Raw genomic sequence first — 16,510 nt, forward strand, 5'->3', positions numbered from 1 at the left:
CAACTTGTTACGTATGATGCTGTTGGCGCTAGAAATCGGTCAACCGAATCCTCAGCATCTGACACACGACCCGGGAGAATCTGCTTAACTCCTGTTCGGGTGATTGCCCTGGTGCGGTTCGCGCGGCGTGCCAGCCAATCTGACCTGTTGATTGGCAAGGAAGAATACGTGTCAGGTCCAGAAATCGCGATCGGCTAAGTTTCCGATCTCGAGAAAGCTTATCAGCGAATCGGCCGATTTTGCCGTAATAAACAAATCGGCTATAGGGCAGCCGATCACTGTAGCCTTGTAGAAAGAAAACTGCTGGAGTAATCGGCACAATGCTAGGGTAACGACACTAGGAATAGATCTAATCGGCAATATATAAAATAGCAGAACGTAAGGAAAGCCGAGACTACGATTCCTAGCTGGATAACTGGTGATAAGACTAGAAAGACAGGTAAAACCTATAATTCTAATAAATATCAATAACTAGTGAATAAATCTAAACGAAACAACAGCGATGCGCCCGAAGTTAAAGCTTAGGATTTACTCGATAAGCGGAACTTACAAGATCGGCCGGAGATCAAGTTGATGCAGCCCTGCCAACCCGTACGAACTCGTGAAAAGAGAAAGTATTTGGCGAAGTCGCCTGCTTGAAAGTAAGTGCGAGGAAAAAGTAGTTGGTTGTATTGATTTGTTGATGATTACAGATTTACAAAGGTAGCTATTTATAGCCCCGTACAGATGACTTCTTAACCGACTAGAATTCTATCCCTAATTCAAACAGAAAACGAATATTTACAAACACGATTTGTGCTAGGTTGGTTACTCTATGCTTCATGGGCTGATCTCCCCCTTATCCTTTTATTCCTTTCCAAGCCCATACAGGCCCAATTAAGCCAAGCTCCTAATCGGCCGAATCCTTATCGGCAGAAGGCAACCGATTGGGACCCCAGCCCGTTCGAATCCGAAGCGAGACAGAAGTCACCGGCCGATCTCGCACTGTACCACCATTCGACCGATTCCCAACTGTGCTTCTCCGATTCCCTCTCTTCTTGGCGCCGATTTTACTAGTGACGAAATCTGGCGTCAACACATGCCCCCCAGCTTCGGAGTAAAACATAGTTTTTCACTTCGAAATTCTTTATAACCTCCCCTCCGAAACAGCCGCAATGAAAATATCCTTCCGTTTCGCGGTCTTCCAGCTGATGATTACAACCTTTTTGAAACGGGCGCCCACGACAACCACTACTCCCGAAAAGCTCGAAACGCCGGCGCGGTAAAAATTCCATTTTTACCCTCCTTCAGGCATCCTTTAAATAGCGCTTCACCCCGCACTTCATCTTCAAGCTCACGTCTCTCTTTCCCAGCGCGCGCGCCCTCTTCTTTCTTCAGCATCTTTCCCTCGCCGCCGAAGCCTTCTAGCCCCATCCTCCTGTTACTTTTCCCTTCTCCTCCAATGGCGGCTCCTTCCGGCAACTCTCCAGCGCAGAAGAAGGAGCTTCATCGGAGATCCCAATGGCGATCCCTATCACGGCCTCATCGTCTGTATCTGCACCGGCGACCACGCCGACCACACAGAACTTCATCCCAGAGGTTAATACCGAATCCTTCTTCTATCGGCAATGTATTTACTTTAGATCTGTTTCTTACTTTTTTTACACCCCCCTTTCCTTTTTTAGGCAGTTAGGCATCGCATTACCATCCATCTTACGGGAAATCCCAGCCTTATTTGTCTCAGACCTATGGGGAACCCAGATCCAATAGAGCTTATCAATTTGGAAACCCACAGGATACCCTTCAAACTGTCCGACATGGACTTAGATCAATGGTTGGGTACTTTTAGGTCCTGGCCGAATGAAACCCCAGGTTGGAGGGAGTGGTACCAACGGGTAGCCGCGTCGAAGAGCATCTCATGGGAAGAGCTCAAAATCGGCCAGTGCATTAACCTGTCCTTGTCCCAGATGGAGAAAAATGAGCCGTTGGTAATAGCGGCTTCTTATTTTTGGTCTGATGCACTTAATGCCTTCTTATTTGGGCACGGACCTATGACCCCAACACTGGCCGATGTGGTCCTGTTGACCGGCCTTGACATTTCTTCCCCGGACACACCTTTCCACCTTTTAGCCGCAACGTCACATCGGCTGGACACAAGGGGAATCGGCGGGTGGAAGGGATTCATCAGAAGCAATAAAAGAACCGGATCTGTTGAGAATAGGGAACATACGGCCTTCTTGATGATGTGGTTAGAAAAACATTTCTTTTGTGGAAGAGCCGCCGGCCCGTCAACCAATACCCAGGCTTTAGCTGAGGCACTGTCCAGGGGAAACCATGTCCCTCTTGGGAAACATTTGCTAGGAGCGGCGTACCACATGCTCCATCAAATCGGCATCAGACTATCCAAGGGAGAGCCAATCAGAAATCCAGGCGGACCCTGGTGGTTCATCAACTTATGGCTGAACCTTTACATGAGCGAGATCACTCAGCAGAGGGTGGACCGTATGATGTTCCCCAACATCGAATCGGCAGAAGACCCTACCGAACGTCGCCGATGCATGTCCTTTGGTGAAGCGACATCAACTTTCCCAGGTTGCACGTATTCTGCTACAAAGGTAGCCGAGTACTTTCGATGCTTCTATAACGGCTTTAATGAAGATGCAACCATTTGGTTCCCCTATCAGCGGGATGACCCGGTCTTTGAACTCCCAACCTGCTTTGACTCGACCACTGGCTGATTTGATGAAGAGCTCTATGATGAGTTAATCAAGCTAGGAATCTTGCCAGCCAACTTCTTCTCGGGGAAGGATGCCCCTACGTATGAGTTCTACAACCCTTCCGTTGCAGCACGTCAGTTCGGCATGGGTCAGCTGCCGATTCAAGTGTATTTTGCTGGCCGAATCAAGTATAGAGATGAGCTCACATCTGGTCTGGATTACAGTCGGTTACGAGACCGGATTCCGGCCTCCAGTACCATTGACCCGAACAACTGGCTAGTAGCTCCCTTTGCTGTCCAGTCGTTCAAACTCTGGTGGGCCGATTGGAAGCAATTTCTCTTCTGCAATTCGGCATCGGCATACTGCAACCTCCTGGATCCAACCAACATCGACCCGAACGCCGAGGTATTTTCCTTGGCCGATTTTTACTCCTCTTAACGTGATTGAATACTAATGGTTCTACTTATTTTTTTTCAGGCCGAGAATCGCACGCCCCCAACACACAGCCGGAGTGGTCGGATAATAGGGCATCATCATCCATACACCACTTATCCTCTCATCGGCTATGATGCTCCGTCCGTAGACGTGATTGCCGGCCGATCGAAACAAGTCTAGAAGAGGATCACCAAGAAGACCAGTCGCCGAGTCCAAGCTCGTATAGAATCGGCGGATCCTCCTGTGCTCGTATTGGCAGAGACTCCGGCCGCACCACCCTCTCAGGTCATCCAAGATGCCGATACCCAAGCCGTCGCACAAGCTGGGGCAGCCGCCGCATCATTGTTGTTAGAGGCCATTCAGGTAAACCCAAGCTTCATTCCTCCCGATTGTTGTTCTGATATTAACCCCCCTTATCTTAGACTGTACAGAGTATTCCCATGGACACTCAACAATCGGCAGCAGCCCAGTCGGCCATTGACGCGCCCCCGCTTCCGTCCGTTGAGGTATAGCACTATTTCGCCGATTTTCCCTGATATTTGCATAATATACTTATTCAATTCTCTGACACAGGTCATCGGCACACCAAGTGCTCCTCAACCACCGGTCTTTTCTCAGGGAGCTAGTCCAAGCAACGCACCGATCGTTGTGGAATCTTCCTCTTCTGACGAACCCATGGCGCAAGCCCCTGAGCAAGGTGTGACGGCTTCCCAAATGCAACATGAAGAAATTCTTTTCAAAGCGGTAAGTTACATTCCGGCTTTGCTCAGCCGATTTGCTCTTACTCCCAGCCGATTCATTTTTCCTTTTTATTATCTTCAGGAACAAGACACCCCCGACAACAGTCTCTTCTCTTTTGCGGTTGCCCTCTCCGACGATGAAGAAGTCGCTTCCCGCCAAGTCGCCTTGAGCTCCATTCCTGACGACGTCCGAGCCAAACTTGCTAGTATCCGATCCCTCCTTCAAGGGGACATCGGCCGATTAGTCGAAGATGCTTCACCGATTCGGCAGCTCTTCGGCGACGTCAGCGGGCGAGTACCAGAAGAGGCAGAGGAAGCCTTGGCGCCGGCGGTATTCATTGAGTCTATGAGGATCCCGGTCTTCAGAGCCCTTCGTCACATGGCCGATCGCGCCAAGCTGGCAAAGACTCGTGAAGAGGAGAATGCGTTCAAGCGTCAAGCTCAAGAGGCGCACCGGCGTATCCATTTTCTGGAGGACTCCCGCCCGGGGATCATCGGTGAGATAGACCGCCTCAAACGTCGAAGGGTGGAGCTCGCCAAGGAGATGGAGCAAGTGACCAAGGCAATCAGTGCCGAAGAGAAAAAGCTCCAAGAACTCCCTTCTGTCATTGCCGATTTGACACGGGAGAGGCAGCGCTTTGCCCACGAGGCCCTAAAACTCCACCGTAGTGCATCGAAAGTCCCCGGATCGGCGGATGAAGACCAACGGGTCCTTGACTCTGCCGATCAGATCCGGCGTCGGGCAATCACGGCTATCGATACCCTTCTGGGTAATCTATAAAACATTGACTATTTTGTACGAACATTTACTATCTGCTTTGACCGTCCTTCGCGACGCCCTTCCTATTTATTGCCTTTCTTATTTCCGATGGGACGTATCCTTACCAAATTTCTACGCCTCTTTTTCTTATAAGCACCGGCCTAGGCACTTCCTTCTAATATTTGAAACAGTCTTCGAGGATAGTTGGCCAGTAATACCCATTATTCCTGATCATCCACTTCATCTTGTGGGCCGATTGGTGTGCTCCACATACCCCTTCATGGATTTCTCCCATTAGAGTCTTGGCCTCCTCTGTCCCAAGGCATTTAAGTAGAACACCGTCAATCGTTCGGTAGAACAGATCGTCTTCGAGCAGCACGTATTTAGTAGCATGAAAATGTACTCGTCGTTCCACCTTTTTAGACGGATCCTTCAGGTAGTCGGCAATTTCTTTTCGCCAGTCATCGGCCGCGAGTTCTAGAGCCATAGCGCCTAGAATTGGCCGATATCCAGATGCGTGCTGGGCGAGTTTGTTGGCACCCTCATTGTGGTCGCTTGGGATGTGCTCGATTACTGCCGATCTGAATTCTTTTAAGAGCTGTAAACAATCTTCGTAATAAATTCTTAATACATCGTCTTTGCATTCAGACCTTCCGGTCAGTTGATCCACAATAAGCATGGAATCTCCGAAGATTTCAACAGAATCGGCCTTGACTTCCCTTAAAAGTTGTAGGCCCTTCAACACAGCTCGGTACTCCGCTTGATTGTTAGTAGCGGCGGCTTCTATCGGCAGAGAAAAATCATAGCTTGCCCCCCGAGGCGATATGAGCACGATGCCGATTCCTGATCCGACCCCACATGATGACCCATCAAAATATAATGTCCAAGGTGCCGGCTCTACGAGGGCAATTTCCGGTCCGCAGTGGTGAGCGACGAAATCGGCCATGACCTGACCCTTGACGGCTTTTGCCGATTCATACCACAGGTCGAACTCTGACAGCGCTAAGATCCATTTGCCGATTCGTCCCTTCAAGATCGGCAGCGATAGCATGTATTTTACTACGTCGTCTTTGCATACGACCACGCATTCTGCCGACAGTAGATAGTGCCTGAGTTTGGTGCATGAGAAGTAAAGACATAGGCACAAACGCTCCACCGGAGGGTATCTTGTTTCAGTGTCCAGAAGTCTTCTACTGACATAATGAATTACTCGTTCCTTGCCTTCGAACTCCTGGACTAGAGCCGACCCAATAGCTTTTTCATCGGCTGATAAGTATAGCTTAAACGGCTTACCAGTTTGAGGAGGAACCAATACTGGTGGCGAGACCAAGTATTGTTTGATATCTTCCAGTGCTTTGCGCTGCTCCTCCCCCCATATAAATTCCTGGTCAGGCTTTAACTTCAACAGTGGTGTGAACGCCTGAATCCGCCCAGATAGATTAGATATGAATCTTCTGATGAAATTCACCTTGCCGATTAAAGACTGCAGTTCGGTTTTGTTTTGCGGGGCCACAACTTTGTTGATGGCCGCTATGGTCTTCCGATTGATCTCTATCCCTCGTTCGTGCACCATGAACCCTAAGAACTGTCCGGCGGATACGCCGAAAGCACACTTATTGGGATTCATCTTAAGACCGTGTTTCTTGGTGCACTCTAGCACTCTTCGTAAATCGGCCAGATGCTCTTCGTGACCTTTGGACTTGACTACGACATCATCGATGTAGATCTCTACCAGAATGCCAATGAGTTTGTGAAATATGTAATTCATGGCTCTCTGATATGTAGCGCCAGCATTCTTCAAGCCAAAAGTCATCACCACCCACTCGAACAAGCCAAGGTGACTTGGGCATCTGAAGGCCGTTTTGGGTATGTCCTCTTTGGCCATAAGTATTTGATTGTACCCAGCGTTGCCGTCCATGAAGCTAATAATCTTGTGCCCCGCGGCAGCGTCGATCAGCACATCGGCCGTTGGCATGGGGTACCCATCCATCGGTGTGGCCTGATTAAGATTCCTGAAATCGACGCAAACGCGTAGCTTGCCGTTCTTCTTGTACACTGGTACAATGTTGGAGATCCACTCGGCATAACGGCACTGCCGAATAAATTTTGCTTCGATTAGCCGAGTTATTTCGGCTTTTATATCTGGTAGAATCTTAGGATTGCAGCGTCGTGCAGGTTGTTGGTACGACCGATACCCTGGTTTTATGGGTAGCCGATGTTCAACAATAGATCGATCTAAACCGGGCATCTCATGATACTCCCAAGCAAAACAATCCTTAAATTCTCTTAACAAATTTGTCAATTTACACTTGTATTCTGGGTCTAAATTTGCACTAATATAAGTCGGTCTTGGTTTGGTACCATCGCCTAAGTCTATCATCTCTAATGAATCGGCCGACGTGAACCCGTGCCCTAGCTTCCCATCTTCTTGGGCAAACTGATCCATCTATTCTGAGTCTTCGGAGCCGACTGCTCGGATCGGCTGTAGGCCAAAATCGGTGACCTTCAGGAAATCGGTCTCCCATACTCTGCCGGATATGCACCTGACTGTTTTGCAGCTCCACTGCTGCGTGTCGGCTGCCGCGATGCTGTATGCGGAATCGGCGTTGACCACCTCGATGTTATCGCCGACCCATTGTATGAGACATTGATGCATTGTTGACGGGATGCAGCAATTTGCGTGTATCCAGTCCCGGCCGAGCAGCATATTGTAGGATCCCTTGCCATTAATAATAAAGAAGGTGGTAGGGAGGGTCTTACTGCCGATGGTGAGGTTGACACAGAGAGCGCCGCGAGCGTTTGACACGTTGCCCTCGAAGTCCTTGAGCATCATGTCCGTCTTGGTCAAGTCGTCGTCGCTTTTTCCAAGCTTCCGGAGCACGGCGTATGGCATGATGTTGACTGCAGCTCCTCCGTCTACCATCAGTCTAGTGAGGGGGCGGCCGTCAACATGCCCTTTAAGGAACAACGCCTTCATGTGTTGTCGTTCGCTATCTTCGGGCTTCTCGAATGTGGCCATCATTGGCTCCAAAGCCAACTGTGCCGTCTGTTCTTCTAGCGCCGATATATCCTGTTGGTCGGCGGGAGTCATGAATTCCATCGGCAATATGAAAACCATGCCGATCTCGGCTGCCGATTCGTCACCCGCCGATTCGTCGTCTCCTTTATCGTTTCTTTTGGGGCGCCACACCCGAGGCCTTCCTTCCTTCTTGTCCGTCATGCTTTGTTGTTCCTCTTCTTGCTGTTCCCATTGGCGGAGGCGTTGGATTCTTTGTTTTTGAGACTTGGTCAATCCATCGGGACACCACCTGGGGTTTATTGGTCTGCCCCCTGACTTGGCGCGTTCCCACTCCGGTTCACGTCCTAACGGGTTTTCATCTATCACCCGAGCATCGGCCATCTCTTCGAGCCGGCTGTGAACGTTGGCCTTGTTTTCTGACCGGTCATGCCGATCAGTCCTGCCCCCCTGCCTGTCATGGCGTCTATCTTCCGACCGATCATATCGGTCACTTCTGCCCCCCAGCCGATCACGCACGGGAGGGCGCTGGTCATCTTGGCTGCGCCAATTCCTGCTGATCGGTTCTGGCCTTCCGTCTCTGGAGCGAGACCTGTTGAACGGCCGATTGCCACGATATGGACCGTTGCATTCTGGGCAATTATCGGCCGAAGGTAGCCTGAGGTTGTTTTCCCAACAGTGAATGAAGAACGGGCACCTCCAATGTTCTTCGTGCCGTCGCATCGCTTCTTCCCGGGATCTTGAGCGTTCATGCTGACGTTGGTACTTCTGGAGCAGGAACTGGGAAGTAATGCGTGGCTCTTCTGATTCGCCATCGTCATCTTTCATCCGCCGCTTCCCCTTGACATCTTCAGGCGTAACTTGATTTCTGGGGTCGACGGCGCCACTCTTTTTAGCCGATTCGGACGTCAGCACTTTTGTTTGGAGTGAATTCTTTCCCGTATCAACCATGTTGGTGGGGAAGGGGTGCTGGTCGATCTTCATTGGCTTGGCCGATTTTGTCGGCACTTCAAATTTAAGTCTGCCCTGCTCAATGGCTGACTGTATCTGCTGCCTGAAGATTTTGCACTCATTAGTATCATGGGATGTGGCATTGTGCCACTTGCAGTATTTCATCTTTTTTAGTTGTTCGGCAGAAGGTATTGTATGGTACGGCGAGAGTTTAATCTGTCCTTCCTGGAGGAGAAGGTCGAATATTTTATCGGCCTTTGTCGTGTCAAAACCGAATACCTCCGGCTCCTTTTTGCCGAATGGGCATGATATCGGCTTCTTTCCCTTGATCCACTCCGCGAGTCCGACTTCAACGTCTTCCTCATCCTCTAACTCTTCCAGGAACGCCACTTTCTTCTGGAAATTCCTCCGTGGATCGAAGGAACGTACCTCCTGTCCAGACAATCGGTGGACAATCTGGCTCAAACTCTCAAACTCCTGTGAGGCGTATTTTTCTTTGATGTGGGGCAGAAGGCCTTGAAAAGCTATATCGGCCAACTGCGCGTCGTTTAGAGCCAGGGAATAGCACTTGTTTCTGATTTCCCGAAACCTCTGTACATACGAGGATATCGGCTCGTCACTTCTTTGCCTGAGGCTGGTCAAATCGGACAGTTTCATCTCATGCACCCCGGCGTAGAAGTATTTGTGGAACTGTCTTTCCAAATCGGCCCATGTGATAATCGAGTTTGGCGGCAATGTCGTGAACCATTGAAAGGCCGAACCAGACAAAGATGATGAGAACAACCGTACCCGTAGGGCATCTTGCGTAGCTGCCTCTCCGCATTGGATGATGAATCTGTTCACGTGCTTTACGATCGAAGTGTCATCCATCCCCGAAAACTTAGTGAAGTTAGGAACTTTATACCGATGGGGGAACAACAAAAGGTCATATGTAGATGGGTATGATGTTCTGTAGGTATAAGTTTGTACTTTCGGCTTTAAGCCGAATTGTTCTTGCATCACCTCCGCAATACGTGCAGACCAATCTGGCTGTTGCTGGTGAACCGTTGGCTGAGGTATTGGCACATGCTGGTAAACCGGAGGTGGAATGAACGGAGGTTGAGTGAAAGCAGGTGGTATCTGAGTGAAAGCCGGCTGCGTAGTAAAGGTCGGCTGTTTGAATGAGCCACTTGTTTCATCATATAGCATGAGCTCTGCTGTCTTGTTGACCTCCGGAGCGACAGGCTGGTATGGCGGTATGGTCGGCCGATTGGCCGCCTGGAAAGATGCCTGGAATGGAGGGCTTGCTTGACTGGCCGATTGATTCTGACCGGCCGTGGCTGAAGGTGCCCCCCAGGGTGATGGGCTAACTGGAGGGAATTGTGCAGAAGACAGTTGGATGGAGTGATACCCCATAGGAGCTGATGATGAGGAAGCACCTGAACCCCCGACAGAAAATTGGATCGGCTGTGAAACCGAATTCGAATAATTCTGGTTTGGTGGAATCGGCTGAAAATACGCCGGTCCCCTGTATCCTTGAGGTATCCCACCAGCGAAGGAGTTGACAACGGCGTTGTGCACCATATTTGAAAGTACTGGGGACTGATCAACGAAGGCGTGTTAAATGGATTGTTGAATCATATCGGCCATTTTGTCCGAGTCCTCAGAAATCGTGATCTGGCGGGGAGCAGGGAACGGAGTCTTCTTGATAGTCTCCCCGCTTCTGGAGCGACTGAAAGATTGTAGGCAAGCTTTCCGGAACTGTGCCGTATACTTGTCCAGTTCTTCCTTCTGGTCGTCCTTCAGATCTGCTTCTGTCACCTCGATTACGTTTTCTTCGGAGACTTCAGCAGCTTTCGACATGATGGCGGTTGTATTGGTCCCACCGGGCGTGCCAAAAGTGTGTTGGCGCTAGAAATCGGTCAACCGAATCCCCAGCGTCTGACACACGACCCGGGAGAATTTGCTTAACTCCTGTTCGGGTGATTGCCCTGGTGCGGTTCGCGCGGCGTGCCAGCCAATCTGACCTGTTGATTGGCAAGGAAGAATACATGTCAGGTCCAGAAATCGCGATCGGCTAAGTTTCCGATCTCGAGAAAGCTTATCAGCGAATCGGCCGATTTTGCCGTAATAAACAAATCGGCTATAGGGCAGCCGATCACTGTAGCCTTGTAGAAAGAAAACTGCTAGAGTAATCGGCACAATGCTAGGGTAACGACACTAGGAATAGATCTAATCGGCAATATATAAAATAGCAGAACGTAAGGAAAGCCGAGACTACCGATTCCTAGCTGGATAACTGGTGATAAGACTAGAAAGACAGGTAAAACCTATAATTCTAATAAATATCGATAACTAGTGAATAAATCTAAACGAAACAATAGCGATGCGCCCGAAGTTAAAGCTTAGAATTTACTCGATAAGCGAAACTTACAAGATCGGCCGGAGATCAAGTTGATGCAGCCCTGCCAACCCGTACGAACTCGTGAAAAGAGAAAGTATTTGGCGAAGTCGCCTGCTTGAAAGTAAGTGCGAGGAAAAAGTAGTTGGTTGTATTGATTTGTTGATGATTACAGATTTACAAAGGTAGCTATTTATAGCCCCGTACAGATGACTTCTTAACCGACTAGAATTCTATCCCTAATTCAAACAGAAAACGAATATTTACAAACACGATTCGTGCTAGGTTGGTTACTCTATGCTTCATGGGCTGATCTCCCCCTTATCCTTTTATTCCTTTCCAAGCCCATACAGGCCCAATTAAGCCAACCTCCTAATCGGCCGAATCCTTATCGGCAGAAGGCAACCGATTGGGACCCCAGCCCGTTCGAATCCGAAGCGAGACAGAAGTCACCGGCCGATCTCGCACTGTACCACCATTCGACCGATTCCCAACTGTGCTTCTCCGATTCCCTCTCTTCTTGGCACCGATTTTACTAGTGATGAAATCTGGCGTCAACAGATGCTTACAAACCAGAGCATCTCCGAAGAAGAATCGTAGCGTGGAAAAGGATCCGGTAAGATTTCGATTCAAAGTGACGGTCAAATTGGGATTTGACTTCAAAACTTTTTTTTATAGTGAATAGACAACCTAGATTGGTTCATGTCAAATTTTGGTAATTTTTTGAATCTGTTTGATAATTTTAATTTATTAACTGCAATTATAGAATTTTAATTGATATCAATTGAATTTGAGCTATAACCATATGAAATAATGGAATAATGATATGCTAGCTCAAAATAGTTTCTAGACACATTACTTCCGTTTTAGAAACCTTAGATATTACGTGCATGACATATAAATATCAATCTTGTCTCACACATGCAATATCTTCTCCTTTGTGCAGAATAAATCGTTGGCATCGAATACTCAACCTCAAGACCCGGATTTGTCGTAGTGGTTCCCAGGGCCTCCGCAGTGATTACTTGTGACTTAGTTATGACTTACATTTGTATTTGTGTCTTGTTTGATGCTTACTATGAATTATACCCATGATGTTGAATTATGCCTGTGATGCTTACTATGAATTATGCCTGTGATGATTATTGTGAATTATGTCTGTGATGGTTTATTGTGAATTATGCATGTGATGGTTATTGAGTGGGGGTCCGTTATACGTGACCGAACCCTAAAAAAGGGATGTATTGGTCGCTTTGCCAAGTGTAACACTCAGCAAAGAGAGGCTTTGCCCAGTGTTAAGGCAAAGCACTCGTTAAAAAGGCCAATTTCTGTTACTCTCGAAACCTTTTTTGAGAGTGTTTTAGTTTGCCGAGTGTATTGTCCTTGACACTCGGCAAAGTAACCATAAAAATCTGGTCGTTGCGCACTTTTTTGTCGAATGTTTTGGGCTTGATACTCGGCAAAGTTTCTGAACTTTACCGAGTGTTTTTCCGTCGTGCACTCGATAAAATCACCGTCACTGTACCATCCCGTTAACTTTTTTTTGCCGAGAGTTTATTTTTGCCGAGTGCCCGATAAGTAACACTCGGCAAACAAAATTAACGCCGTGTGCTGTTTGCCAACTGCTACACTCGGCAAAGCTTTTGCCGAGTGTTTTTGTGGCTTTGCCGAGTGCCTCTAATACTTGGCAAAGCTACTATATCCGGTAGTGTATATTTATTACGGATGTCAACTAATTTCTACATATTATAATAAAATTAAGTCCTATATTTACAAGTGTATAAACTGTGAGGATACCCGGTTTACTTATTAGCAAATATCTATATATAGTATATCATATCATCATCATAGAAAGATTACGTACGGAAAATAATTAGAACACAGACAACACGAACTTAGAAATAGTCTGTTAAAAGAATCTGCGAAAGCCACCCAATGCAATGACCATTTTCCAATAACTAGTTATTGGGATGTCCCAATATCATTTTAAGATTAATGGGAGTTTGCTTTTATTGTCCACCACCAATAAACATCAATCAATAAGTAGTTAATGGGCCTAGTTAGTTTGGGCTTCTGTGAGAAGGGTACTTTGGGTTGTAGTCATTCGATTGTTGGACGTGAAAGAAACAACGAAGACGAAAGATGATGTCCATTCCTAGCTCTAGCTGCGCCGCCACATAAGGAAGGAGGACTTCGCTTGAGCTATTGTTTACTTTCAGTTTGGCAATATATTGGAACTTTGGGAAGGAAGATGTTATATCGACCCCTATTTCTAATAAACTTTGTGAAATTCTTGCAAACTTTTTCGATACATGTACATTTGGAATGTACACCATTGTGACATCATCATTGGTGAAGTATAACTTGGTATAGTGGTTTATATTCCAAACGTGTATACCAAACAGCATTGCAAATACTTTATGAATGTTACTAGAGATGGTGATAGACATGATATATCCCTCCAAAAAATTTTATTTCCGAACTCAACTTATAAAAAATATACATAAAGACAATTTTTTAGAAGTTTTATTATGCGGGTCACTGAAGGAACCTCATGTAAAAATACCATTCACACATACGATTCCTTATGTGAACCACTACTACAAAACTGAACTTCGATATTACCACATCACGATGTTAAGATCAATTAATACCGATTCAAACATCTCAAACTAGACAATGATTCGGCCCGACATATTAATCAATTCAACTACTCATGGCCGCTGAAGTGATGGAATTTTAAGTCGTCGTCATGCATGGTACAATAGTCGATGAGTATCAAACGCCACGAAGGGTCATCAGTCTTCGATATATACGACCTGATTACATCTTTGTAATATCATCAAAGCTAACTTAATTTGTTCTCATTCAAAACGGGTGAAGATTCCTATGTTATCACGCTAAATACCTCTTTCCCTTATTATTTGTGCTCAACTTGTGAACAGAGAATGCTGTAAAAAACAATTATCTTTTAAGTGAAATGGAGAATTTCTTTTTTAAAATGAATAATATAATTCTCTGTTTAACTTAAACAAAAAATTATTTTTTATTAAATGAATACAATTTGTTAAACAATAAAATGAATACAAAATGAAATCTAAGCAGCACTACTCCAATATTTTTTCCAAGTCACACTTGCTCTTGTTGGCCACCAGCCGCCTTGGTTGTTGGTCTGTCCCGGCGGCTACCTCCTCTGTGCACCCGTGATATTGAGATCGACGGAAGGATAAGGAACACACAGATGGGCTATCTGTCTTTATCAGAAAAAGAAAAGTGGACTGGAATGGAATATGGTAAGCAAAGCAACCATGTGCACACAGCTTCTTGTGACCACACAATATATTATCCATGCGTTGGGTGATGTAAGCATGAAATCCCATGATGACTTCACCCTAAACATAGTCCAAAATGCAGTCTTAGTCCGTCCACGATATATCTTCGCTCCGATCTATACCAAATCCAATCCTTTAATTTCTTTATATTGGCCTGCTAAATGAGTTTAATTTTTATTTCTGAGACTCCCATGTCCCATGGACTTCAGTAATTAACTACTTGTTAAAAGAGTACGTAATTAAGAGCATAGACATTTTCATGCCCACTTTTTGTAGTTTTTTTTTGAAAGACCCACTTTTGGTACTGCCTTGATGTCTAAAATGAGTTACATTTGGATCCGGGAAGTACTATGCGTACTGAAATGGTGTACCTTGCTGAATTCGATCGCAAGCACCATCCTGGAAGTATATATGCTAGAACTGTGGAAAGATGAGCGTGCAATCTACCTGCTAGGCCACGGCCATACCTCAGAAAATTTGTCGACGGATCAAAAATATTTTGAGATGAAGAAATCTGAGGATTCTTCGGAACCATGTTGCCAACCTAGCTTCCACTAACAGTCTGCCAAAAGTAGGCCATGCAAGAGACCAAAGGAGTCATATCCATGCCTTGTTTACTGTTGCCAGTTGCTTAAAATCACTGAAAGCACGTGGCTGCAGTTTGGAAGATATATAGTTGGGCCATATCGTATATCCATCATGCATTCATGGCGGCCACAACAGCGTCTAGCTTGTACACAAGTGGCAAATTGATCAATTTGCATGCCCATGATAGGTCGTCAACAGTCCACGGATGATTATTTTGGTATATGTGCTAATTATTCAGGACTCTTTAGTCCCGGTAAAATTTTCACGTGAAATATGCGCGTACGCGATGCATGGGATTCAAACCCGCAACCTCTTGCCTCATGTGTAGCTTCCTTACCATCTCACCTACACAACACATCTGACTAAGTAGGGGGTGCTATCCTTATGTATTCACCCGTGGGGGACCCTTTAATCCTAGAGGTGGCCCTTTAGTCCCGGTCAACTGGGACCAAAGGGGTCTCCATTACCACGAAGGTGTCTCTACCGACCACGAAATTAAGATTAGGGATTAAAGCCTCTTTAGTACGGGGTCCAAAACTGACCGAGATCTTTGTTGAGGGTGGAAGGTCATTTCTCTAACAGTAGCCACTTTCCAAAGAATTGATTAGCAAGCTAGGTAGTAAGGCATGTATATATGTTTTCTCTTTTATTTTTGCTTGCTAGCGTACTTGCAACTTTTTACTCCCTGTTCAATTTGATATTAAGTGCCAAAGTAAATAGACATCTACGCTGTAGAACTCTTTTTTTAGATAATGCCTGAAAGCTCCGCCTCTCACAAGTGAGAAGGAGCAAATCCACAATTATTATACGTAGTGTTTAAACACTAGATATGACCACTGGCAAATATCATGACAAAAAAGACATTAGTTGCCCACACCACCAAATAATAACAAATCTTGAAACTAAAAAGCTATAATAACAAATCTTGAAATTAACTAAAAGGTCTATAAATACATCGGAGCCAAAGAACTTCATTACCGACACCACCAATCAGCAACTCTTTCCGGTGGTCACTGCGGTGCAACTGAGCCCAAAATTTGCGTCAGCCGAGAAAAAAGTTTTTTATTGCCATTTTTCAAATACAACATCGTTTCTTGTTAGCCATTTTGATACATACTCTCTCCATAAGCTACCTCGTAATAATCACTATGCCAGAATCGATTTGTAGTGGCACCAGCAAATTATTGTGCTGGCAGGCGTGATTGTCACCCGCCAGCACAGTAGTTTCCTGTGCTAACGGAGAGCACCTGCCCGCACAATAACCACTGTGGGTTATTGTGCTGGCGGGCAATAATGTCACCCGCCAGTAATAATATTTTTTCCACATCTCTCCTAAGGAATAATATCTCAAGCGTCCTTATCCCTTCCCCTCTCTCTCCCGTGGTGAGCTCACTGGAAGAAGACGGGGTCCATGTATCCCATCGTGGTTTGTGCGTCGGCCGATGGTCTCCTCCAGCGTTTTCACATGCACCTCTGAGCAGGCGCTGCACGGCTGCCCAGTACGGAGCTGACATGCGGCATCGATGATGGCTGCCTCGAGCGGACGTGCGGCGGCGTACGGGTGAGGGAGCGACGGGCGTCCAGATGCGGCAGCAACGATAGCCTGCGGCGG

This window comes from Setaria viridis, chromosome 8, assembly GCF_005286985.2.
Source record: "Setaria viridis chromosome 8, Setaria_viridis_v4.0, whole genome shotgun sequence".
In the NCBI taxonomy this organism is placed as follows: domain Eukaryota; kingdom Viridiplantae; phylum Streptophyta; class Magnoliopsida; order Poales; family Poaceae; genus Setaria; species Setaria viridis.